This window comes from Rana temporaria, chromosome 1 (assembly GCF_905171775.1).
Source record: "Rana temporaria chromosome 1, aRanTem1.1, whole genome shotgun sequence".
Taxonomy (NCBI): domain Eukaryota; kingdom Metazoa; phylum Chordata; class Amphibia; order Anura; family Ranidae; genus Rana; species Rana temporaria.
This window is the reverse complement of record NC_053489.1, coordinates 258,663,074-258,689,612: the sequence shown is the minus strand read 5'-3', so window position 1 is coordinate 258,689,612 and position 26,539 is coordinate 258,663,074. Positions and strand designations below refer to the sequence as shown.

The 26,539-nt window shown below is 40.8% G+C and overlaps 1 protein-coding gene across 1 annotated transcript in view; it reads right to left on the bottom strand.

Annotated features, from left to right (window-relative positions):
• The window catches only part of ROR2 (receptor tyrosine kinase like orphan receptor 2), a 160,678-nt gene that overhangs the window by 94,908 nt on the left and 39,231 nt on the right, over positions 1-26,539 (bottom strand). The window lies entirely within an intron of this gene.

Genomic DNA, 26,539 nt, shown 5'->3' with positions numbered 1-26,539 from the left:
AGAGGGACTTGTGTCCATTTGCACCCACCTACCTCCAATCTGATCCACAAAAAAAAAGAAAAAAGCAGAAGGGGATCTGTCCCCTTCCATCTGGTTGGATCAGATTGGAGGGCCGATAGAGTAGAGTGGGCTGTGTCACATATGCAGAGCGGACACGGATCCATCCGCTCCACTTATTGTGGCCCACGACCAGTTACCAAGTCAATAAAGTGGCCCTCACTCTTCAAAAGGTTGGGCACCCCTGTCCTAAATGGGCATGTACTAGAAGGACATCTGTATGCACCCCTGTCAATATACTAGTTTGTCCCCTTGTCAGTGTCACATTTGCGTAACATTTTGGCTTGCAAGCAGTTGTGGAAAAAATATAAACAAAAGCCTGCAAAACAAAAAAAAGGAATTCATATAGTATTATTATTATTATTATTATTATTATTATTATTATTATTATTATAGGTATAACCCCATACTATCACCAGAATACAATATGTTTTTACATAGAGGTCTTTAGACAGTAGTTTTTCTGAAGATGTTCCTCTGAAGATCTACTTATCAGGGTGGAACTATCTTGTCCAGTGGCCGTCCAAAAGACTTGGGCTCGCAGACAACAGATCATCACCTGACCTTGATAACTGCTGCATTGGGTGACTACTGAACTTATGTCTTTGGGCACCTTATCCTCACCATACAAACACTGATAAATAATTTATAATAGACTTGATGGTTTCAGTGATCTTTCTCTTATTCAAACCAAACAAACGAATGGTAAGTTCATTATTTCCCTGCTGGAATTGGTTTTCCCTTTTTAATAAAACAAAACTTTTTCTGATCGAATCACCCTATTGATTTTGATAGATACCACTCTTTTGTGAAAATGTGGTTATATCATACAGCCATATCAGAAGGAAAGTTCTAGTTTTAGAAACTTTCTCTGGTGATGGTCATCAATTTTTTTTATATATTTTTCATTGTTCTGTCTGATGTTGGCTTTAAAGTGGAGGTTCACCCAAATAACATCTATATAAGACCAAATTCTTTATACTTCTAACATGTACAGTGGGCACTTTTTTATTTTTTTTAGGCTGTACATACCTTATTATCGCTATTTTCAATCCGGATTCCGGGTACTCACTCCCCCGCGGCTAACCCACAGGAGTAGGCGTTTCTATGCTGTGCCGCAATGTAATCTGGGAGTTCGCCCAGATGATTGATGTCATTCAGAAAAAGTTCCCCCGGCGGATAAGGCCCCCCCCCGTATTGCGTAGGCGCGTCACGAGAGTCATGGAGTTTGCGATAGTAGCCGAACATGTAGAGCTGCGAGTCAGCTCTATACGGCGTCTGCGCAGTCAGCTCTACACGGCTCCTAGTCGCGTGCAGGCGCCGTGTAGAGCTAACTCGCGGCTCTACATGTTACGTTCGGAAACTCCGTTACTCTCGTGACGCGCCCACTGTACATGTTAGAAGTATAAAGAATTTGGTCTTATATAGATGTTATTTGGGTGAACCTCCGCTTTAAGCCTATTGATCTAACGAATCAATGAAACAATATTTTTTTCTACAGATTGGATCTAGTAATTAATGATAATTTTTCACTATTATCAGCATTAGACAAATTTTCTCATTGACTTACAACGACAAGTGCATTTTTGCTTTTGTGAATAGCTCATAATTAGCAGGTAGTTATTACTATAGCTAAACCCAACAAAATTAATTATAATCTAGCCTTACCATTATAAAGGATACTGATATGTCAGGGATATGACATTGTGATAATGATATTGTGCTCTGAATCAAGTGGCCCAATATTCTGCTAACAAATCGCAGTACAATTTAGACTGGGAGTGAGGGAGAGTAGGATATATTAGCCAGTGTCGGCCCATCCATAGAGGGTGCACGGGCGCCGCCCTCCTAATCTACATATCAGGGTGCCAGACTATGGATTCCAATGGGGGTGGGGGGGAGAGTGTTTTTTAAAGCATATAATTAGAGCCAGAGGCTCTGTGAATTCACGTGTAATTAGGTGTATGCACCATAATAGGACATTGTCTTTATTTTTTTTACAATAACTGCAAGTTAGGAGTTAATATTAAAATCATTTTAGATGAAATAACAAGTGTTTGGCACTTTCAGCTTTTACATAATATTTACATAAAATAAAACTACCCTTGTCATCTCAAAGCTGTATTTGGACATATTGTATATATTGGGCAGTGGTTTTTAAGTAAGCAACAAAACTCCAAGTAGGGGGGTGTATGTAGGGAGAAGAACCTGGAACACAGCCTACATGAAGCAAACCACAAACTTGAAAGCTGCAGTCAGGGCTATTTTTTGCTACCACTACAGTCCATGTAGAAGAGCTAAAGCATGCACAATGACTTAAGTTGCTTCCCACAGCACACCCACCACTGACCACATTGTATTTCTAAACGTGCACTACAGGAACCTCTTAGTCAAGTCAACCATTTCAGTGATTTAAAAAAAAAAATGATTGCACATAGCCAAAATGTTGCTATCTTTAATTAAAAAAATGGCATGTGTTGTCATATTTTATAATGATCTAAAATTCAATGTGTTTTAAACTTTTAAAAAGGATCTAATTTCTGACCAAAGCAAGGGTCATCAGCATACAATGTGTATCAAGCACACAGTCCAGGTACTAATGGCAATGTATAAACAGCCAGATCTTTATTAAAAAATGTTGTCATTCAAAAACAAAAAATAGTTAAAAGTAAAAAACTATAGGCAATATTTTTTTTTTTTTCATATTAAATAAAGTAAAGCCTCATACACACAATCGGATATCTGATGGAATCTAATCCAATGGATTTTTTCGTCGGATATCCGATGAAGCTGACTTTCATCAATCTTGCCTACACACCATCAGTCAAATGGTGACGTAAAACACTACAACGTGCTGAAAAAAATGAAGTTCAATGCTTCCGAGCATGCGTCGACTTGATTCTGAGCATGCATGGATTTTTGACCAATGGACTTCCACACAGGCGATTGTTTTTTTATCCATAGGAAAAATTTAAAACATGTTCTATTTGTTTTCACCGATGGAAAACAAACCGATGGGGCCCACACGATCGGTTTGTCCGATGAAAACAGTCCATCGGTCTGTTTTCATCGGACAAACCGATCGTGTGTACAGGGCTTAAGGGAGGGTTATAACATGAGTCAGTTTGTTTTTTGTTATCTGCATCCCACGGGAATATTTACCTTCACTTCCTGTTCCATAGCCAAAACAGGAAATAACAGAACTATGACCTGTTTTCAGCAGACAGCGGGGGCGAAAAATCGGTTGTTGGCTGAAGCTACTCATCCGAACCAGGCTTTGGAGGGATCCTGACTTTAGTGTCAGGATCCACGAAAATGCTTGGACTGGCAGTGGCTCACTGAAAGACTGAGCCAGCCCCCCTTTCTCCTGCCCCCCCTCCTACAGCCCTGTGATCCAGTGAGTGCTGGAGGGGCAGAGCAGAGAGCTGGTGACTGGCGATCACTCTGCAGACTGAAGACTGAGAACCAAGCAAGATTTCCCCTCTATTACTTTTCTGGGGACAACCCAAAATTTGGGATTTTCTTTTACTTTGACATTCAATGATAATAGTAAGCAGGACAAGTAGAGGTGGTGAATCTCCCTAACAAAGGCACAGATAACAATGAGGCCTCGTACACACGACCGGACATGTCCGCTGAAACTGGTCCGCGGACCAGTGTCAGCGGACAGATCCGATCGTGTGTACAGGCTAGCAGACAGATTTCCAGCGGACAAATGTTTCTTAGCATGCTAAGAAACATGTCTGCTGGAAAGCTGTCCGGCGGACATGTCCGCTGGTTAGTACACCTAACCAGCGGACAGATATTTCCTGCATGCGTCGAATGGATTTGACGCATGCGGGGAAGTATTTTACTTCCCGGTTTGGTGACGTGGCGGCGTCAACGTCACCGCCTTGTCACCGCGCTGTCTGTCCGCGCGGATTTCGGTTTGATGGTGTGTACAGCCATCAGACCGAAATCTCCGAGCGGACATGTCCGATTTCATTCGTTTTGAAAGCCACAACACCAAATTTGATGACCAGTTGGGAAAAAATGAATATCAAAATAATGCAAAAAAAAAAAAGATTGTAATAATAGTATAGGTATGGTATTATTTGCTAAAACAGTAATATTAGCAAGATTTTATTGCTGTATTACTATTATCATCTCTAAGACAGGATACCACAACACCTTAATGTCCTGTACACACGAACGGAATTTGATAAAATCCGATGGAATTTTCTATCGGAATTCCGTTCAAGCTGTCTTGCATACACACGGTCAGACCAAATTCCGACCGTCCAAAACTCGGTGACGTAAAACACTACGACAAGCCGAGAAAAATGAAGTTCAATGCTTCTGAACATGCGTCGACTTGATTCTGGTCATGCATGTTTTTTTCTCTGTCAGGAATTCTACACAGACGATCAGACTTGTCGATAGGATTTTTTTCCATCGGAAAAAAATAAAACATGTTCTATTTCTAAACTCCGACAGAAAAAAGTCTGATGTGGCCCACACACGGTCGAAATATCTGATAAAAAAATTCTGTCTGACTTTTTTCATCGGAAATTCCGATCGTGTGTACAAGGCATTAGTTCCCAAGGATAATGTGAACTATGACTCCACTTCATCTGTTTGTGACTCAGGAAAACTATTCCAGGAAGACTTGTCTCACTATATCTAAAAGTCAACTTGGACCTTGGTCACTTTACCTGTCAATGGTCATAATGTGATGGCTCAAGCATGTAGGCAGCAGAAGAGTACGGTTAACCCCTAAGCGGGTAAAAGCATAAAGAGCCTTCTTAGTGATGAGGTCCTTCTTAGAAGGTGAGCACACATTTTGGGTGATGTGTATATACAGGAGGTGGAACAATAAGTTATGCCTTGTACACACGATCGGTTCATCCGATGAAAACGGTCTGATGGATTTTTTCATCAGATATCCGATGAAGCTGACTTTCATCAGTCTTGCCTACACACCATCAGTTAAAAATCTGTTCTTGTCAGAACGCAGTGACGTAAAACACAACGACGTGCTGAGAAAAATGAAGTTCAATGCTTCCGAGCATGCGTCGACTTGATTCTGAGCATGCGTTGATTTTTAACCGATGGATTTCCCCACAGACGATCGTTTTTTTCTATCGTTTTTTTTAACCATCAGATCAATTTAAAACAGGTTCTAAGTTTTTTCACCGATGGGAAAAAAAATGTTGGGGCCCACACACGATCGGTTCGTCTGATGAAAACCCTTTTCATCAGACGAACCGATCGTGTGTACGTGGCATTAGAGAAAATTTAGGAAAATGCTAGACATGGTTGGCTGTACTTAAGATTTACTAGTGAATGGCAATGTAGGCAACTTGCACAAATAATATTTTTGCATAGAAATTTTTAGCACTTTCCATACAGAGTACACTTCAATGTATTGTATGTGTGTACTTTTGAATATATGGTATAAGATATATGTTATATGTAGACAGGCTGAACTGGATGGACTAGTGTCTTTATTTAACCTTACCAACTATGATTTTCTTTTTTTATGAATGCAATTGTCTTGAATGAAGTCTGAACAGAGCTGCACTCAGAGGGATTATTTAGCATTCATGTTGCTCCTTTTTTTTGGTTCTGACATGAAATAGCAATGTAAGGTATGAATGGATTAGGACATGCCTTACAGACCAGTATATCATTTTTTCTCTAGGTCATCTTTTGACAGTTTTCTGCAATAGTTACTTGTAGACAGGAAGCTGAGTTTTCATGTTGTCTTCACTATAACATCTGCCAGCAGCTATAAATGTACCGTTCAGTCACTGTTATCAGGGTTGTGAATTATTATGTGATGTGTGCGGAAACCTTTTTTTTGGTTTAGTCACACAGGAGTCATATAGCTCCTTCATACAGCAAATTCATTTATGTCAAATATAAGTTATTTTCTTTGACATTTTCCCATGAGAAGGAATAGCACAGTACAAGATATTTTGACTGGATCCTGCCTAAATTTAGCCAATAGGGTTTATCTCAACAAGCTGTCATGCATCCTATACATCCTGTGGAACTCCGCTGTGTATTTACCATTGAAGTATTTCAAACTTATGGGTTCCATCCTTAAATCCTTTGTGTGGGGAACCAGTAAACATAAACTTCACTGGTGAACCCTAAAAAACCCAATCAACCTGAGGTGGAGCCGCCTTACCCTATCTTAATTATATTATCTTGCTGCTCAATTATTCCACATCTATCACATAGACAAATCTGATCATCAATGCAACCAAAGATTAATTTGCACCCCTCTCACACACACACACACCACACACCATATGTGCAATAATGCATGGTCTCCAGGGCTCCGCTGTGGGTGATAACTTGCACAGGTCTCCTAGATCGCCTTAAAAGAATGGGGACTTGGCCTTGACAAATCTGAATCTTCCTATGCCCCTTTATGACATACCAAACATTTACCTAAACTTTTTACGATCCTAAACTTAGAATTGTGGGCCTCTAAAGACTAGTACACACATCAGCCAGCTCAATAGAAACCAGCTGACATTTGGTCCGTGTGTACTGCGGTCTGTCCTACAGAAGCCGTCTTCTGTCGAAGGGGCGTGACTGAAAAAGGTCTTCCGATCAGCACTCTCAGCCAATGGCAATAACACAACAGGGAGATTGTTCTACTAACATTGCATGGTTAGTACAGCGGCTTCTTCAGAGCTCTCATTTTCTTTGGTTAATGAAAAAAACGACTAACGAGGCTTAAGCACATTTTCTATTTAAACCATTTGGTCACTGCAGGGTGTCCTAATCCTTAAATACTTAAGGATTAATTCTTACTTCCTAATAAAATACTTTTTTGCTACCTACAATTCTATCATGCCCTACGAACCCAATTCTCTACTACTTACCCAACATTTGTGTCTATTCCTCTGTTAGAGATATTATATGGTACTAAGCCTCAAAAATTTATCTCCACACTATACAACATGTTTCTCAGCCCTTCAGCCACAAAGACAGGTGGCTAAGCCGTGGTTTTACCACCCACCCCTCTCCTCCCCACCCCGTAATTCTAACATTACAGTCTGCCGGGGCTGTACACATGCTGAGGCCAAGGCATTTTTAACTCAGACTCTGGTTTGACAGGTGGCACTGCCTGTCAAACTTGCCTATTAAAATCAATGGGGCTGCACAGCAATCATGGGCCAAACGCTTGGCTCACAGTTGTGTCGTGATACCACAATGTAAAATTAAGATAAAATAAACAAATAGATTTCAGGAGGCAACAGTAGCACCTCCTGAATGCCTGTTGTCGCTGCTATACCGTCCCCCAAAAAGCGATTCCTGATTGAGGAATTTCAGGAAGATATTTCTTTATTGTCATTAGATGGAGACGACGATCATAGGAAATACACAAATTAGACACATTGTAGGGATTGTTTCCAATGGCGAGGCATTCTCACATAAATATATATATATATATATATATATATATATATATATATATATATATATATATATATATATATATATATATATTTATTTCAAAACTAAAAAAAAAAAGGTATAAACTTCTAGACAAAGATTTTTCAATAGATATTTCTTTTGTAAGTCCCACTTTCCCCTCAGACAAAGCTAAGGCAGGTGAGCAGGTTATGTCAAATATGTGTGGTGCATTCCTTAAATCAATATATCAGCTCTTTAGCCATCACACCTACCATAAACCATGACTGTTTAACTTCATGTCAAACAGCCCTCCTTCAACAATGTCTGCATGTAAGGTTATAGCTTGTCTGCTGGGATCAAAATTAGGGCTCTTTCTTTTAGTTCTGGCTAAAGAAAAACAGAAAAGTACATTATGGAATATCCTAAGAGACTTGTTTGCTCCGGAAAGGCTGCGAGAATTGCAGAGTTGGTTCTGGCCTGTCAGGATGACCCAAAGAGAAAAGCCAGGCACAAAGTATTGAAAAAAAATTAACAGTCCTCCAAGATATAAAACCTTAAAGCAGCCAAACCATAGAGAAGAAAAATGTCCAAAACAGAGATGCAAAATTGTAATGCTTTAATAATACAATGTAGTCTGTAAAATGTACTTCAGGATTACATTAGACAGTGGCTTATTTTTAAGCAGATTTTTATTTGCAGAGCAAGAGATTTTCAATTATGTGAGCATTTTCAGGTTTCTTGCTTAAAGGAGAAGTCCAGCCTGAGCTTGTTTGGCTGGGCTTGTCTAAGGCCCCTTTTACACTGGGGCGGGAGGCGCGGTGGCGGTATAGTGCCACTAAAAATAGCGGCACTATACCGTCGGAATTGCAGCGGGATTCAGCAGCTAGCGGTGTGGTGATAACCCCCGCTAGCAGCCGATGGAGGGTTAATACCGCCCACAATGCACCTTACCGCGGTTTCCCATTGTTTTAAATGGGAAGGAGCAGTATACATACCGCTCCTCTCACCGCTTCAAAGCTGCTGCTTGCAGGAGATTTTTTTCTCTACTGCCAGAGCATCGCTCAGTGTGAAAGCCCTCGGGCTTTCACATTGAGAAGGCTGAGCAGGAGTTTTTCCAGGCGGTATTTAGGCGCTATTTTTAGCGCTGTACCGCCTGAAAAACTCCTCAGTGTGAAAGGGGTCTTATGGGTCACAGGAGTGCAATATGTTTTGCGCTCCTGTGACTCGTTTTCAGCAGAGAGTGGTCTGAAGACCGTTACTGGAATCAGTCCAGGCACCGCGTCATCACAACAATAAAGCTGGATCCGCCAGGTGCCTGGACTGATACCAGTCTCAGCCTCTCAGCAAGCAGCTGAGAGCCTGAGACGGCCGATCCCTCCCCTCCACAGCTCAGCGCTCCAGTGAGTGCGGGGGGCAGAGCAGAAAGTTGCCGATTGACAGTCAGCAGCTCTCTGCTCAGGGATCTGTGAAAACCGAGCCATCAGTGGTGTTCGATCGCTCGGTTTTTAGTGCAGAGACGCCGGGGGACAGATGCAGCATAGGACCGATGCTGCATCTGGTCCAAAGCTGCATCCACCTAGATTAGTATGATAGGGGAAAAAACTCTGGTCACATATGTGCAGCCATGGCTCACAGCGTGGGGTCCAGTGTCTTCCTGTCCACCGATTCAGCATGCATGCCGGGGTGGGCAGGGGAAGCCAGAGATTGTTGCTAGCGGCTATAGCAGTGGGGGCTGGTGCTTCCGGCTCTAATCCTGTTCTTCTCTAAAAATATAAAAACCTGTAGAACTCTATGCGTTTGGCGCTCTGCATGGAGATTAGGGGGACAGTGCCCCTGCGCCCCTTATGGACGGGCTGCCTCTGGACTATAGCAGCCGCTAGTGATAATTGCAAGTGAATCTGGCAGGCTGGTTGTACCCAAGTTGATCAATCAACTTGGTACATTCAGCCTGCCACACGTGGTTCGAATCTCTGAAAATCTCTGCGGCGCATGCACTGTAGACACCGGTGCCATCTTTCTTGGAAATATCTCCTTAACCGTGTGGGTTAAGGAGATATTTCTTGCACCTACAGGTAAGCCTTAAACCGAGGCTTACCTGTAGGTCAAAGTGGTCTGTTAGGCCCTGTACACACGATCAGTCCAAACCAATGAAAACGGACTGAAGTTCAGTTTCATCGGTCCAAACCGACCGTGTGTTGGCCCCATCGGCCCGTTATCCTTTGGTCGCAAAAATTAGAACTTGCTTTGAAATTGAACCGATGGACGCCTAACCGATCTGTCAAAACCGACGGTTAGTACGCAAAAACATTGGTTCCAAACCTGCGCATGCTCAGAATCAAGTCGACGCATGCTTGGAAGCATTGAACTTAATTTTTCTCTGCACGTCGTTGTGTTTTATGTCACCGCGTTGGACTTGATCGGTTTTTGAACTGATGGTGTGTAGGCACATTAGACCATCAGTCAGCTTCATCGGTTAACCGATGAAACTGAACTTCAGTCCGTTTTCATTGGTTTGGACTGATCGTGTGTACAGGGCCTAAGGGTTTACAACCTCTTTAATTAGGAAGATCATTGATTAGTCTAATTCCTATTTGTAAAGCTGGATAGAGAGTTCCTGGGGAGCTCTTGTGCACATCGCTGGTAAGGGGGGGGCTGCTGCACATAGAAGGTTTTTTTTACCTTCATGCATAGAATGGATGTAAAAAAAAACTTCAGCCTTCAAAAACAAATGTTTCTTTTTGAATGTTATCCTATGTGTCCATGCACATTAGGACATTTAGAGGCATATTTTAAGCTCAGAGTTTAGAGGCAGCCAAAAAACATTCTGGTTTACATTTTTGAGAGGAGTTTTCTGGAAGAAAAGCTGTAAACACTCCTAAATGCTTCTAAACACTCCTAAGCACCTACACACCAAGGCTCTATTTTTGTAAGCCCAGTGTGCATGGACCCTAAACATAGGTTTTGTTAGGCTAAAATAAAAAGGCTTCAATAATATCAGTTTGTGCATTTTCAAATCTTTTCATGCAGTATTAAATGAATCTTGTACGTTAGCCTTTCTGTATCATGGTGAATCTAGGAATTTGGAATGTTGATTAGAACTGAGAAAAAAAAACTATAATAAAGAAACCTGATATGATGCTCAGTCAGGACTACACCCAAATTACAGTGAGGCCAGCAGTCTGAATCGGATGAGATGTTACCGATATTATTTTTGCAGTTTATCAAGACTCCCCTGTTCCAACTGACATTTGCAATCCAAGTTGTCCTTACACATGAAAGAGCACTTTGAAGCTTTCCCATACAATATAAACTCTCCTATATTTCAGCAAAACACACTTCACATATTTATTGTCTTCCAAGCAGGGGAGGATTATATATAAAAATATATACTGTATATCTAGCAGTGTCTGTGACAAGCACAGTCATCTGAACGGCAGTGTCAGCAGTCTCCCTCCTTACCAGCCTAATGGCTGTATCTAAGTATGTATTTGATGTCCCATAAAGGACTCACTATGTAGACTTTTAAAGCGGTTGTATGGTCTTTTTTTGTACTTTTACCTACAGGTAAGCCTATAATAAGGCTTTCCTGTAGGTACAAAAAATATCTCCTAAACCTTTACGGTTTAGGAGATATTCCCCTCGCAATGAGCCGCTGACTGCAGCGGCGCATGCGCACAGGGGATTCTCAGCTGAAAGCCCGGCAGACGCCGGACCTTGCCAGAAAGAAGTCTCCCGCGCGCATGCGCGGGAGTGATGACATCGCGGCTCCAGCCACTCACAGGTAAGTTACCGATGCCTCGTTCTAAGGTAAGTATTTCATAATGAGCTGGTATGCTGTGCATACTAGCTAATTATGCCTTTTGCCTTACAGGTGACAAAAAATAAAACATTTCTGGGACTATACAACCACTTTAAGTAAGACTGCAAATACTTTTAATGGAAATGGAATGGGATGGATTGGGGAGTGGGTCACTGGAACCAACATAAATAGGGGGAATCAAAATCATTAGGACATTTTTCTACTTGCCTGATCAAAAATTCCTCTAAGAAAATGAAAGCCTATGATCTAAGTCTTCTTTTACTGCAAAGAATAAAATGTTATTTGTGGCATATAAAGGAAATCCTTCCCAATGGAAAGTTGTAGGATACAATTGCTGACTTTGTTGCCTCTGCCTGCTGCAAATTTGCAGCTCATTTGCTGAATGCTTGTTGCTGAACTCTGAAATTACTGAAGCCAAACAAACAGTTGACTAGTTTCAACTTCAGATGAATGCAAGCAATGGAAGCCCCCATATTTTTCTTATGACAGTTACAATTAAAGAGATCCAAGAACAGACTAATATAGGCAATTTCACCTGCATGTTACAAGCTAGAAGACATGATATTCTTTTTTGTGAAGTCTCTTGGTGTTTTGGGGTAATAAATCGAGTTCAAGTAAATAATAAAAGTAAGTGAATGGAGAGAAAAATGTTGCCAAAATATATATGTTGCATTCCAAGCATTGGATTGATAAATCTTCGAGTCCAGCTTGTTCTTCTGGGGACTATAAAACTCCCATGATGCACACAGAATGGCTTAGCAACCACCACACTAATCAAACATCTGCCTTTGAAGCAAGGGAATCGTTACCCTTTTATGACTTTAAGGACTGCCATATATGATTGCTAGCTACATATAAACACTTTTGCCAGAGATCTGAAAATAATAGTGCATTCTATGCATCATGAGTTTGTGATCAATCTGGAGCACATTACTTTAGGAGGCTCGGCCTCTGGCTACATTGATGGTAGGAGTTAAACCCTGTACTCAAGTGCTTGGTTAATATTGTGCACACCTGGAAAAAATATGTCTAAGTTCCATTTGAAACAATGAACTCTGCAATGACTTCCTGTTTACTGGGGATAAAGGAGTTCTTTTATAACCGAGGATAACTCTTTAGCAGATTATAACGTTAGAAGTATAGATTAAAGATAATGACGTTTACTTTGACATTATTCAAGTAAACTAACAAAATCCATTTATCCTTGGATAATTTTAAGCATAGTACGCTACTTTTTTTCTTCAATAACAAATCTTTTCTCACTGCTAATGCTGTCTGTATGGATCCCTTCCTACTTTTATGTTCCTTTGTACCTTTGTACCTTGAATACATTTCCGACCTTAAAAACCACAGGCACATTGATTTGGGTATTTTGAGATTTTTGGGGGTAAATTATTCTTCTACTGAAGAATCTATGCTGCTGTTGGAATCTGTTGGAATCTTCAGCATCAGATGCACCTTCGGATGTGTCTGATAGTGGTCCCCTGCTCCTTAAAGGGGAGGTTCACCCTATAAAAAATTTCTAACACTACATCCAGCCCAGTTCTGCAAATAAAATTACACTGACCTTTTTTTTTGCCGTAGATAGCGTTTAGCCTTAGAATTCACCGCGGCTTCCGGGTAGGGAATCCCGCGGGAGTGGGCGTTCCTATTGACATGCCAATTGATTGACATGCTAAATGACGGCGCACACAGCGCGTCACGACTTCCCGAAAGAAGCTTGGGTTGGCTCGGCTCTATTGCGCAGGCAAAAAGTATGAATGGAGCCTTAGACGGGTTCCTACTGAAAGTATCTCACCAAAAATATAATTTTTGTTGCATGGGATGCCTGAAATCTGACTTGTATCTTAGTGTAGACTTCTGGGAAAATTGGTGAGCCAATCAGACAAGCAGAAAATGATGTTTCTGGGGAGTGGTCAGTACACATTCTGTGTACAGAACACCTCCAGGTAGCCATATTGCAATGCATTCTCAGAAAATTACAGAGCTTCAAATTGAAAAGGAAAGGCCATTTTTAATACCATTCCATTACAATATGATTAGTGTCGCAATTATATGCGCTATATTATTTTTTCTTTATTTGCAATTCTTTTCCCCAGCAAAAATGGAGTCATTGGTATGCATGGCGGTTTTTATATTACCTTTCAACAAAAATACAATGAGGAGAATGTATCAAAAGTAGAGCAGACAGAATCTGTAGCAGTTGTGCATGGAAATCAACCAGCTTCCATCTTCAGCTCGTTCAGTTGGGCTTTAAAAATGAAAGAAAGAAGCTGATTGGTTGCCATGCACAACTGTTCCAGATTCTGACTGCTCCAGTTTGGGTAAATTCTCCTAAATGTTTATTCTTTATTTCATGAATCTGAATCTTTCATCTGCTAGTTAAGAAAACAATACTAACCCCCTGTCTCATAGAACAAAAGTATTACAAAAATTGTATGGGAATGAAAAAAAAAAATGTCAGCAGAAAAGCAGCCTTTTATTGTGTTGGTGTAAATATGTGCGTAAATTGAAATGTCTGTGCTTGACACAATTACAAGCTTAATGGATACGTATTCCGAGGCACTCCCTGCACTCACAATGCGCCTGAACACGTTAATGCATGGGCTGTGTCTTCTGTGGAGTTGAAGGGACACTAACCTGGGACATACGCTACTTATTCCCCCCCACTATAATAAAGGCTCATCCGTTGACAGATGTTATTTATGCAGACAAGGACATCTGGACTGCTAGGTGTTAAGACATGCCTTTGGCACATCAAGAACACCATTCTACGCTCTGGTATGTCTATGTCAGCTGCCTTCTTTACATCTGTAGGAACTTTCACTCTGTACTGTTACCCTGGTGTTTACAAAGACAAAACTACCACCAGGACAAGTACCATCATTTCACGCCATGCATTACACCATATCTCACATAACATGAAACGATGTAACATTTACAACCTACAGTATTTGCAATCATTCCACTCTAATCTAGGGAGATTTTTTGGATCTTTTTTTTTCCTGCAAACCCTGGTATACAGGTGTTGCCACAGTGACCAAATCAGCAATCCTAATGCCGCGTACACACGACCATTTTTCATGACAAGAAAAATGCAATTTTTTAAATTGGTCATAAAAAAACTATCGTGTGAGGGCTCCAGAGCATTTTTCTCGACGTGAAAAATGGGCATTAAAAATTTAGAACATGCTCTAATTTTTCTCGTCGTCGTTTTTCATGTTGTGAAAAACGGTCGTGTGTGGGCTTTACTGACGGGGAAAAAAACGCGCATGCTCAGAAGCAAGTTATGAGACGGAGCGCTCGTTCTGGTAAAACTAGCGTTTGTAATGGAGATAGCACATTCGTTACGCACATTCGTTACGGACTGTAACGGACTGAAAAGCACGAAGACTGAAAAGCGCAAATCGTCTCTCACCAAACTTTTGCTAACACAAAATCAGCAAAAGCAGCCCCAAGGGTGGCGCCATCCGAATGGAACTTCCCCTTTATAGTGCCGTTGTACGTGTTGTACGTCACCGCGCTTTGCTCGAGCATTTTTTTTTCACGATCGTGTGTATGCAGGCAGGCTTGACAAGGATCACGTCGAGAAAAACTTTGTTTTTTTCCATGACATTAAAAACGGTCGTGTGTACGCAAGATTAAACTATTTATATACATAGTGAAATAATACACAATGAGGTTGATTTACTAATGGCCCATACACACGATCCGAATATCGTACGACGGATCGTATGACTTTTTTCGCTTAATAGTCGCAAGTAAAATTAAATAGGTTATTAAAGTCACGAAAATTTTCGTACGACAGAAAAAAATAATCGGAAGTGATGTCATGTGTTGTAATGTATTTGTATTGTATTTTCGGACGACAACTATACTGACTAAACGAAAATCGTACGATCTGACATCGTACGTGGAAAATTTTCGTGCTTGTCCGATCGAATAATATCGGATGGACTGTCGTGATCGGCTCTCGAAAGTAGTGTACACACGATCCAAAAATCGTCCGATTCTTCCTCGGACGATCGTTTTCGTCCGATATTCGGATCGTGTGTATGGGCCAGAAGGGCTCATTCATATGTGCATTGATCTCTGAAGAGCGATCTGCATCCAAATCAGAGCATCTGACAGGTGTAGAAAAGGGGTTGGATTACCTTGCCACCACCAGCATTAACCCTATTCACTTGAATGCCCACCCAAAAGGACAGGGGACATCCTTTCTGCCATGGTCACAAAGCACAGCATTGCGGCTACATGCAAAATGTGTACAGCCTTCGGAAGATGCCTCTGCAGCTATAGAGGAAGAAATTGAGGGCAGTAAAAACGTGGCTCAACCGTGATGTTTTACTGCCCCAGGGTCTTTCATTTGGATCCTAATTTTATCAGTGCTACCAGTTGCCTATTCGTAACCAATACCTAAAAAGTTGAACACGAATGAAAAAATTCTGTTTATGTGTTATGCTTTTGTTATTGTACTGTTTGTTGTTTGTAGGCAAATCTTCACTAAAATCTACTTCAAAAAAAGGTTTTCTCGGGCCTTTCCAAACCGGCCTCTCTAGTTATGTTATGAATGTTGGAGAGTAATTATGAAATCCATCTACCGGTGTCATTCATGATGTGGTTGGTTTGGAGGTCTATGAAGTCTGGAGAAAGCAAATTCCTCTAAATAAAAGGGAACATTTAATCTATAAAAAATAGTAGCCAAAAAAAAGGAGGGAGTTTCCTGTCAGAATAGCTGCATCTGGAGAGGTTTGCGGCCTACAGCAATTGAGCTGTATCCTAAGTGAGCCATCCTGAGGACATACAGAGACAAAAGAAGGCTCTCAGCTTGTTGTTTATTCAAAACATAGAGGTCTTCCTGCCTGCTAATCTCCACAATTATAACCTGCAAGGAAGTGCTGGCGTGCTCATTACCTTGCTGTTGCTGCTGCTGCACTATACAGTTTAAACCTGACATATTAGGTATAAAGAATCTTTATTTTAAGGAGCTATGAACGTCTTTAAAAGTAGTTCTGAATGCTGAAGGGTTTTTACCTTCATGCATTCTATGCATGAAGGTAAAAAAAAACACCTGAGCCCGATCTCATTGGCTCAGACACAGCAGTGGGAGCCATTGAAGACAGCAGTGTATCTTATGTACACACAGAGCGCCAGGTCCATGCACAAATGCCCTCATTGCACGTGGCTTGCAGGGGGGAGGAGCCAGGAGCACCGATGGCGGACCCCAGAAGAAGAGGATTGGAGCTGCTCTGTGCAAAACCATTGCACACAGCAGGTAAGTATGACATGTTTGCTATTTATGAACAGCTAACCAAACATGTTTTAATGTATTCCAATGCATAGACAATATCAGATTACGGTGCACACCCGTGAGAACAGCAGATATCAGCATGTTTAATAAGCTGCTACTAAATATCAAAGGGTTGAATTTATTAAGCGACAAATGATTGGGTCACTGCTCTTTTGCCACTAAATGACTGTAGGATTTGTCACTATAGTTATAAAGTGCATTCATCCCATACGGGTTTGCTGGGTCAAGTCCCATTCACTGCACATCTGGATTTCCAATTCTACAGTGAAAAATTTAGATGTCAGTAACATTTGCAAGTTTATGACTAGCCTAGATTATCCTACTTTTGAAGAGACCCTGTCATCAATTAAAAAAAAAAAACAGATAAAAGCACATATGAAAATGCTTACTTGCAACGTTTTTCCTTTTCATAAACATTTTTTAATTCACTAGCAACGTGCATTTGACTTCACCAAGAAATTCGACTACTTTAGTAATGGTCGATTCCCTAGCACGGGCACAGTTCCCCTTTATGCCTGATATGCCATGGACCTCTTTTTTCTTCTGGGAGTGTCCAATTACTGTCTGTGCTGACCCAGCTCACCAGTCCCTCTCTTCTTGCACACAATGCACTTCTACGAGTCAGCTAATTCATTAAGAACAATGTATTGTTTGGCAGATCTATCTCAACAGTTGGTAAAAAGGGAGACAGAGTAATTGCTCCTGTTGAGAGCGCCATCTACTGGTATTTAAGTCTCTATAGTTAATACAACACAAAAATATGGAACACAAAACTTAAATGTAAATTTCAAGGTCATGTACAAATTAAGGTATACTTTATAAAAATAACTCAAAATGTGTGATCATTAAAACACTTCACTTTCCCATCAAAGCGGTTTGTGAGGCACCAGAAAATGATCGGTGTGTGTCATGATGATGTAATATGTAGCAAGATTGTGAAGAAAGTGAATGTGAGGGCCAAGCATTCGTAATGTCGTTTCTGTACAGAGTAAAGAGATAGGTCACAGCCTGCAAAACTACACCTGGTAATACAGGAAGATATGTATGACTCATCCCTGGATTACAATAATGTACCACAGGCAATCTGACATTATGGAGATGTATTATCATTGAGGGTGGGGAACTATTACTATTCACAATAGTTCACACGACTTTATTTTGTGGCAGACATTTCTGCTTTTATCTCTATATCTATGAAAATGAAATACAGAATTAATGCACTGATTACAGAAACCAAAATTATAAAGTGCCTGAAAATTGTGTTCTGGATGTACACCAGTACCGGTGTACCGCCATTCATGTCTATGGGCGTCTGAACGCAGCACCTGGGCTTCCAGGGCCAGAATTTACATTGTACGCCTTTAAGGCCTCATACACACGACCGAGTTTCTCGGCAAAAACCAGCAAGAAACTTGCTGGGATTTTTTTTTTGCCGAGGAAACCGGTCGTGTGTACATTTTTCGACGAGGAAACCGTTGAGGATCCCGTCGAGCCAAAAAGAGAGCATGTCTTCTTTTTCCTCGACGGGAATGGAGAAACTTGCCTTGTCGAGTTCCGACAGCCTAACAAGGAACGCGACGAGGAAAACGATGTGTTTCGCCCGTCGAGTTCCTCGGTCGTGTGTACGAGGCTTTACACACCGTGTATATGAGGCCTTATAGCGAAAAGCTGGGTTTGAGTATAAAGAATGCTATTTTGCCAGAATAATCCTCTAGACTGAACTGTATTTGAAATAAATTGTAATATTATGGGATCCCTTATTAATTATATACTTTAATATTATTATTATTTGTAGTCCTGGAAACTTTACAAAAGAATCCTTGGTGAAACTATATGCCTATGCGAGAAGGTATGCTAGTTCTGTGACAGTAAGGCTTCATGCACGATGGTGTAATAAAATACTCCGATCTACTCTGAGTATTTTCTACCAGCTGGCAAAATATCCTGTGTAAAAAATGCTTGATTTGGCGCAGTATTATGCATATTTATTTATTTATGTGCATTTACAAGTGTATGGCGTTAAGAAGCATATGTTTATATACTCATTCTCTAGTTTATTCTGGGCACTAGAAAGAATATATATGTATATGCCCACATTTATGTGTTTCTAATGCTGCGTACACACGATCGGCTTTTGCCCGGCCAAATCACATCGGAATTCCGACGGAAAAATATAGAACATGTTCTATATTTAAAGTCCGATGGAGTTCATCGGAATTTCAGATGAAAAAACTCTGATGGGGCTACACACGATCGCAAAACCTGATGGAAAAAGTCCATCAGACTTTTTCTATCGAAAATTCCGATCGTGTGTACGGGGCATAAGAGCATGTACCAAAGTATGTGTGTACATTATGCCAGTATGCTCCTCTATGAACTCAGACGCTGCATCAAAATAAGTGGCTAAATTGTGGCCAAATGCCACAATCTAAATAAATACAGTGGCTGAAATAGAGCTGCTTTCAGAGGCATTAAAAATAAATAATTAAATAATGTTTTCTGCCCACATGCATAAGGCCTTAGGCTCCATTCACATTGGCGTTTTGGGATCTTGAGTACAATCGTTGCATTTCTGCCCACAATTTCAAAATGCACTACAAGCGCAAAACACGTTATTTTCAATGGCAGTACAGTTTTGCCGTTATTGTTGCGCGGCAATCCCAGCAAGTCACGTGAAGCTTGTCGCCCTAAATTGTGCAACACACATGGCAAAACCGCACTGCATTTTAGGTGCCATTGAAAAGAATGGCACATGAAACTGTGTTTTGCAAATGTAGTGCATTTTGAGAACGTGCAGAGAATTGCTGAAATTCTGCCCAACATCCCAAAACACCAAATGTAAGGGGAACTTTAAGGTAAACCTATTCTGGGGATTTATTAGCTGTACTCTGTTAGGGGATAGTTACTTCCATTAGACTTTTTACACAAAGGCAACTTTTTATGTTGACTGAGTCACTATCTTCATTACTTTCTGAGACACTGAGCTGGAACAAGAATGAAGATCAGAAGCTCTGACTTCATTCTGAACTTCTTATCTGCTTACTTTTCATGGGCCAGTGACTCAGAGCATATGGAAGCCAAAGAGAGGTTTTAAGCCCTAACGATCTCTGTTGGCTCATCCAACAGAATAGAGGAAGCAACCCTTGGCCCTCTATATTATCTAGCTCATTAGCTAGCTAAGCAACTAGCATTCTTAGAAGGAGGTCAGCAATGGCAGCCCTTATTTATTTTTGTGTAGGCTTATGCCTGTGCTGATACTAAACATTTAAAACTGAGCTAGCTAATATAGAGGACCAAGAGTTGCTTCACCTTTTCTGTTGGATGGGCCAACAGAGATTAAAGTATGCCTGTCTGTTGGTTGGAGAAGTGCAATATGGGTGTGTATGAGATCTGCAGTCAGAATTTGAAGCTTCCATAAGCCAATGAAGTATTCAGGGGCTTCTGTGGCACGCTGGAAGAAGTACAGTAACTCCAGTTCATTGGTTAGCTCAATTACTATAAACAGAAAGTTACATTATGGCTTAAAACCTGTACGGTCATGTAAAGTAATCACAGTTAAAAGATTTTTTACCTCATATCAGTCATCGTTATTTTATATAATCAAACCTCCTACATACTGGCTTGGTGAGATAGCGTACTTAATTCTTCTTTTTGTAACAAAATACATATCGTGAAACTGTGAGGGTGTTAGTAGGGGAGCTGTCATTGCTGACTTGTTTTAAAAGATGTAAGCTCAGGAGCTATCATCCTTATGCTATGTCTAATACCTAGTGAGTCAATGACCTAAAGCAAACATGGAGGTTTCAAGGTAAAACTTTGGAGATTTTACTGGCTGAATGCTAGTCAGTGATTCACTGGGTGGCCCCAGAACGATAAAGGTGATAGACTTGAGTTCTTTACAGTTTTTAATTAAGTCAGCTTAGGCAAATTTCATATTTCTCTCCTAACAAACCTGGGCAGTACAAACTGCATGCAAGTACCTGAGAAGACAATAAAAAAAATTAGGAGTCACCTTCATGCCATGACTGCATGTCAAAACAACCAGTAAATCCAGCAAATATAGGCCACTAGGGTGATATGCAAACCTTGGCTGTCCCAACCATTTCCCTTTCCAGCCCCCCCCCTTTTGATCAGTGAGGCCCACAATCATATTTTACAACCAACAGGGAAACTTAAGACCCCATTCACACCTTCGCGTTTTGTCGCATGTAGCGCGACGCGAACAAACGCCAGAGGGACAAAATACAATGTTAGTCAATGGGGATGGTTCACATCTGCACGCTGATGCGCCTAACGCGCATCGCCTGTAGTCAAAAGAAGTTCCGGACCCTTTTTTGTCGCGCAATACGCGCGATATGCGCGTATTTGAGCGTTTTTGGTTTTCCATTGAAATCAATGTAAAACGCCAGATACGCGTGTATTGCGCGACAACAAGCGTTTGCTACGGGCGTTTTGTCAATAGAACTTGTCGCCCATGCAGAAGATTAAAAAAATCTACCAACATAGCAACAAGTGATGAAAAGATGATAGTTTTTCCTATTGGCTAAAAAAAAAACGTCTAAGTACAAAAACGTCGGACAACGCTGTATGCAAACGCGCATATTAGCATGAATACGCGCGAAAAAAACGCCTAAAAAAAACGCCGGAAAACGACGCTATTGCCTACGCCTAGGTGTGAATGCAGCCTAAGTGGTGGGACATACAGTATATGCACTGATAACATCAGCAAACTAAAAGTTTGCATAGACTAGTTGTTTTGACATGCCTTATTCACTGAAAGTAACCCTGGTCTAGTATTTTTCATTGACATGTAGCGGCGTGAGAACCTAGGTAACCCCGCAAGACATGCCCATAGTTAAAGCTGAAAGGTAGGTAAACATTTTGCTGTTACAGAATATTTAATATGTTAGCAGACATTCCTAAACTTTTACTTTATTATTGCGTTAGGTAGGTTTACAACGGACAGCTGCAATATATTCAACATTATGAAGAAGCCGCTGCGGTCACCAGATGTAGATAAGTCCTCTTGTACAACTTCCAGACAACAAAGCCAAAAGAAAACAGACACAAATTATGAAACACCACGGCTGCCAATGCAGTTTTTCAGAACAAGAGGAAAACAAAGACATTTCATTATGTCACCTAGATACTGCCCTATGTATCCTTCAATGAAGGGAACGGAACTGATGAGAAAATCCTCATGGTCCATGCAAATCTCATAAGTGAAGAACAGGTTTGAAAAAAGGAAATGTATGTTTTTTTCCATTTGTGAATGTTTCGGATTGGTGAGGTCTGACTAGCAAGCAGCCTTTGCACTTTTCTTCAGGGCATGTAGGTGGCTAATTGGCTCTGGTATCTTTAGAGCACAGGTGTCAAACACAAGGCCCGTGGTCCGAATCCGGCCCTCCAGGCCATTTCATGTGGCTCTCGCACCTCTCCTGCAGCTGCAGGAGAGCTCCAGCCCTCCTCTGGTCCTCCTCCAGACCCCTACTTTCAAGCAATGCATCCAGCTTCTTCCCAGCAGCAGCATAAGGAAAGGGGGTGCACTGTGATGTAAGGGAGAGTGGGGGACTCAACTTCTGATGGTGGGGTGGCTCTTGACATCTAATATACGGGGAGGGATGCGCTGGACATCTAATCTTACAGATACAACCGGCCCTTTTGAGGACAATCATAATGTTGAAGCGGCCCATGATGAAATTGAGTTTGACACCCCTGCTTTAGAGGATACAGAGGTGCAAAAATACAAAGTTAACCCAATTTTCTTCTGATCTAACAGCAGGAAAATAAAATGTGTTTGGTTGTTCTGGATCAGTGTAATTTGCACAGTATTGCTGTGCATCGTTTCCTTAATAAGCCTAAATTAATAAGAATCTTCTTGGTCCTTCTGTAGTTTTGGATCCTTATGATATAAAGAGAGGAAGGGCAGTATTACATTACATTCAGTCATTATCTCTGGCATTACTGTCGTCACTTATAAACATGGACTGAAAATTAAAATGATACCATGGCTATGTTTTTGTAAGACCATGGTAATTATCATGGTGCATTTAAAATCATAGTTCATTATAGATTAAAATGACAGGGCTTTCCGACTTTACATCTCTTAAGCCTCTATGTTTTTCCCACCCCACCTCTCAGAACAGGCGTATTACCTTTCACACAAATCTCTGAATTGTAGGGGATTGCACAAGGCCTTACCAATTACAGTACACTGTGTTATTTCTTTGAACTCTTATTGCCTGCAGTAAACTTTCAAGGAAAACTCTTTCTCCACCATTGAGTCAAACTCTTAAGTGAAATTAATATCAGAAGCCTAGCGGATTAGACTTTCTTCCAGGTCTGCCTTCCAGCTGGCACACAATTATTTCATACTGTTATCATCTATAAAAGTCTAATACATGAGAATGCGAATACATCCTAGGCATTGCTTTCAAGAAGAGTAGATGTATGAAAGTAAGCATGACTCTGATACAGTTTGCAACCTATAATCAGCAGTGATATCACCGACTTTGCTTTTGCATTTTCTCTTCTTGTGTAAATGAACTATGAATTGATCATTACAAATCACAGTAACCTATAGCAACCAAACAACTCCAATTAGGCATAGTCAGTATTGTTTACTGCCCATTTCCTTACCAAAAAAATAAGCCAATTTATTCACAATGAGGTAACTAGGGATCATTTACAGACTAATAGGCTATTACATTATAAGAATCAGCTTTGATGTAAAAGGTAACGTGACATAGAACTATAGGATGAAATGATTCTGGTTATGTGTTTAATCATGCTTTGTCCTTATTATGGTCTAATGATTAAAAGCTACCAGAAAGGCTGTTCTGTTACAGTATAAAATTGCTTTAATAAGTCCTGACGTACATTCGCTCATAAGCTGGCACTCGCCCAGCACTCACAGTTGTTCTCTAAATCTTCCCTGTTCCTCTGAGTATCATACCTCATTTCAATACCTTTCCCTAACCACATGGTGGTTTCTAAACTGGTCAAGACATATAAAGTAGACTTCAACACAATCTATTCAAATGGTAATACTACCGGGACACTGGTAAACCAAACCCAAGCCTAAGCTGGTATCAGATGGTTCTCATAAACATATTACCGGTTGTCGGAAATGTCTAGTGAACAGTCACCTTTTTTTGAATCCCAGAAAACATACATGTTGATTCCCTTTTATATACAGATACCTTATTTGAACATTATCTTTGACGTTTTATCATTTTTCTCCATGAGTGATTCTGGGGTTATGTGAGCAGGGCTAGACAAGAAAAACCTCAGATGTTCTTACAAACATTACTTGTGCTGAGATCGTTGTGAGCTACAAAACTATACCCAGGTACAGTTACTTCAGCTGCCACTTGTGTGCAGAGATCACCCGTGTTTACCCATGCTGTTTTATAAGAAATGATTTGACATTCCGATTTTTGTTTCTGGTGCTTTTGGTAGTAATGTGTGCCATGTGCAGCCGCCAGCCATGCTCCACTGTGTGGCTGGTAGGTAAAGACTACGGGGTTGATTTAGAAAAGGCAGACTGCGCACTTTGCAAAATGCAGTTGCACTCTGCAAGAGCAGTTGCTCCAGAGCTTAGTAAATAAGCAGAAGCTCTGCTGACTTCCATCATCCAATCATGTGCATGAAAAACATTTTTTTATTTTTTCCTTGCATGTGATTGGGTATTCTTTGTAACATGAAACTTTACCTCGGTTACGAAGCTCTGGAGCAACTACACTTGCAGAGAGCAGCTGTAAATTAACCGCTATGGGTCATGAGAGGAGACGCCCTCCACCCATGTATGACTACATCTTTGCATGGCCATAGCATCTTAGAGAGATGCAGCATGGAGCACTGCCAATGCTGCTGTAATTACAGCATTGTTTTCAGCCGTCTGCAGGAAATCGCATGTATTGGAAAGGACTGGCTGTATGAACAGTCAAAAACTAGGAAATATAAAGAGAAGAGATTTAATGAATGTACACAGCAATGTCCAATTTAAAAGCAAAAAATTACCATTAGCCTAGAGATACAATAAAGACTGCATTTTTTTCAGTGATTTCTGCTGCTTGCAGTCTTATGGAGTAAGCTCTGTTTTTAAAGCACTCCCAGAATTCTATAACTGGCACTTGGTGTTAGGATGTTGTTCTTTCATGAAAATAGTTTTTTTTCTATAGAAACATCCAGCTCTTAATTCTTCCCTTGTTAATGGCTGTAACAGAGTTGAGTTAGCGGTCATACATGTACAGAACAAGAATTAATTTGCTAACGTATACATTAAGTGAAATCAGACACTGTCCAGCAGATGCTGCTGGCACTGTACTCAACATCAACCTTTTCCTTGCATATTTACCCCCTTTATGTATTTAATGCAGGCTGTTCAGAGAAAGTGGTGAGCAAAAAACAAAACCCCAAAAAATAAAAACATTTACATGATGAGAATCTAATCTAAGAACATGAGCACATTTATACATGATTATGTAACAAACATCATGTAATAACATTTGAAAAGAGAATAAAAGCAGGAAAAATAAATAAATGCAGCATCTTCTGTAAAAATGTCACACACACACATTAGCACTTTCTCCTTCAGGGTGTGGAAATATAACCAATTAAATAAGTATAGTGTAATAAGACCACCTTCACTCTAAATATTCTTCTCAATAAAACCCAACCCTGGTCACCATTTCTCCAAATAAAAAAAATGCTGGCCAACAAGCCATCATCTGATCACATCATCAAAACCAGAGAGGCGTACTTCACACATAATAGCCTGCCAATCAGATCAGTGTTTCTGCCTAAACCCTGGACCAGCCCTGTAACCTGAAAAAAAAAACGTTTCTTTCTTTAAGGTTCCAGAAACCACCCCACTGTCTAATAATATGAATTACACATTTCCTAGTATATGTTAAAGGACATGTCGAGCTACATAACCAAGAATGCTCTTCCACAAACGTCTATGACCACTCACTATAATTCTAATGCAGTTATGGTAGGTAAAGTAATAGGTACATGTGACTGTATACACCAGATTTCCCCCACTTCCTGTGTGTCTGACAACATACCAGACAGGTAGCACAGAGAAGGCTAGAACACCTGTTAATTTTTTTTCTTCTTGTCTGTGTCCCTGATACAGATTAGATTATCCATAATTTCCTGTCTGGTAAAACTTCTGGCAAATCCTAATGAAAAAAGAGATAGGGGTTCTAATCCTTCCCCCTATTTATCTTAAGCAAAAAACATTTTGGCCTAATGAACACTTTAAGCCCTCTTCCACACGAGGCGAACTCGCTACGGAGTCCGCCAGCTCCCGCCGGCCCAGCGGGAGATCTCTCCGTTGGTCATCCGCCGGCTCAGAGGAGATAAGTCTCTCTCTGCTCACTGAGCGGGGAGGGACTTGTGCAGCACCGCTGTCTCCTATGGAGAGATCTGATGAAAACGGACGGCATGTCTGTTTTCATCAGATCTCACCCCATCCGATCTGCCATGGACGGATGGGGACGTATCGCCATCCGTCTGATTTTGGCAGATCGGATCGGGTCGGATGTCAGTGGACATGTCTCCGCTGACATCCGACGCTCCATATGGCTGCATAGAGCGGCCGCTCAGGTCCGCCGTCAAAACTGACAGGCGGATCTGAACAGTCCGATCGTGTGAAAGGGGCTGAAGGGTCCTTATGGTAAAGTAAACCTCTTACTTTGCAGGTAAAGACATAAAACATGAATTACTGTAGTTATAAATGTATTTTATTAGACAATATTAAATTGTGACTCTATATACTTTAAAAAAAAAAAAGGGAGGCAGGGTTTTGTATTACAGAAGAAACCCTAGTGGTCTCTCCTGTCATAAATACCTCAGCAGTAATGTAATGTAAGTTGTGCCAGCACAGCTCAGACCACATTAATGGCACCCTCGTTGTGCTATGGTGA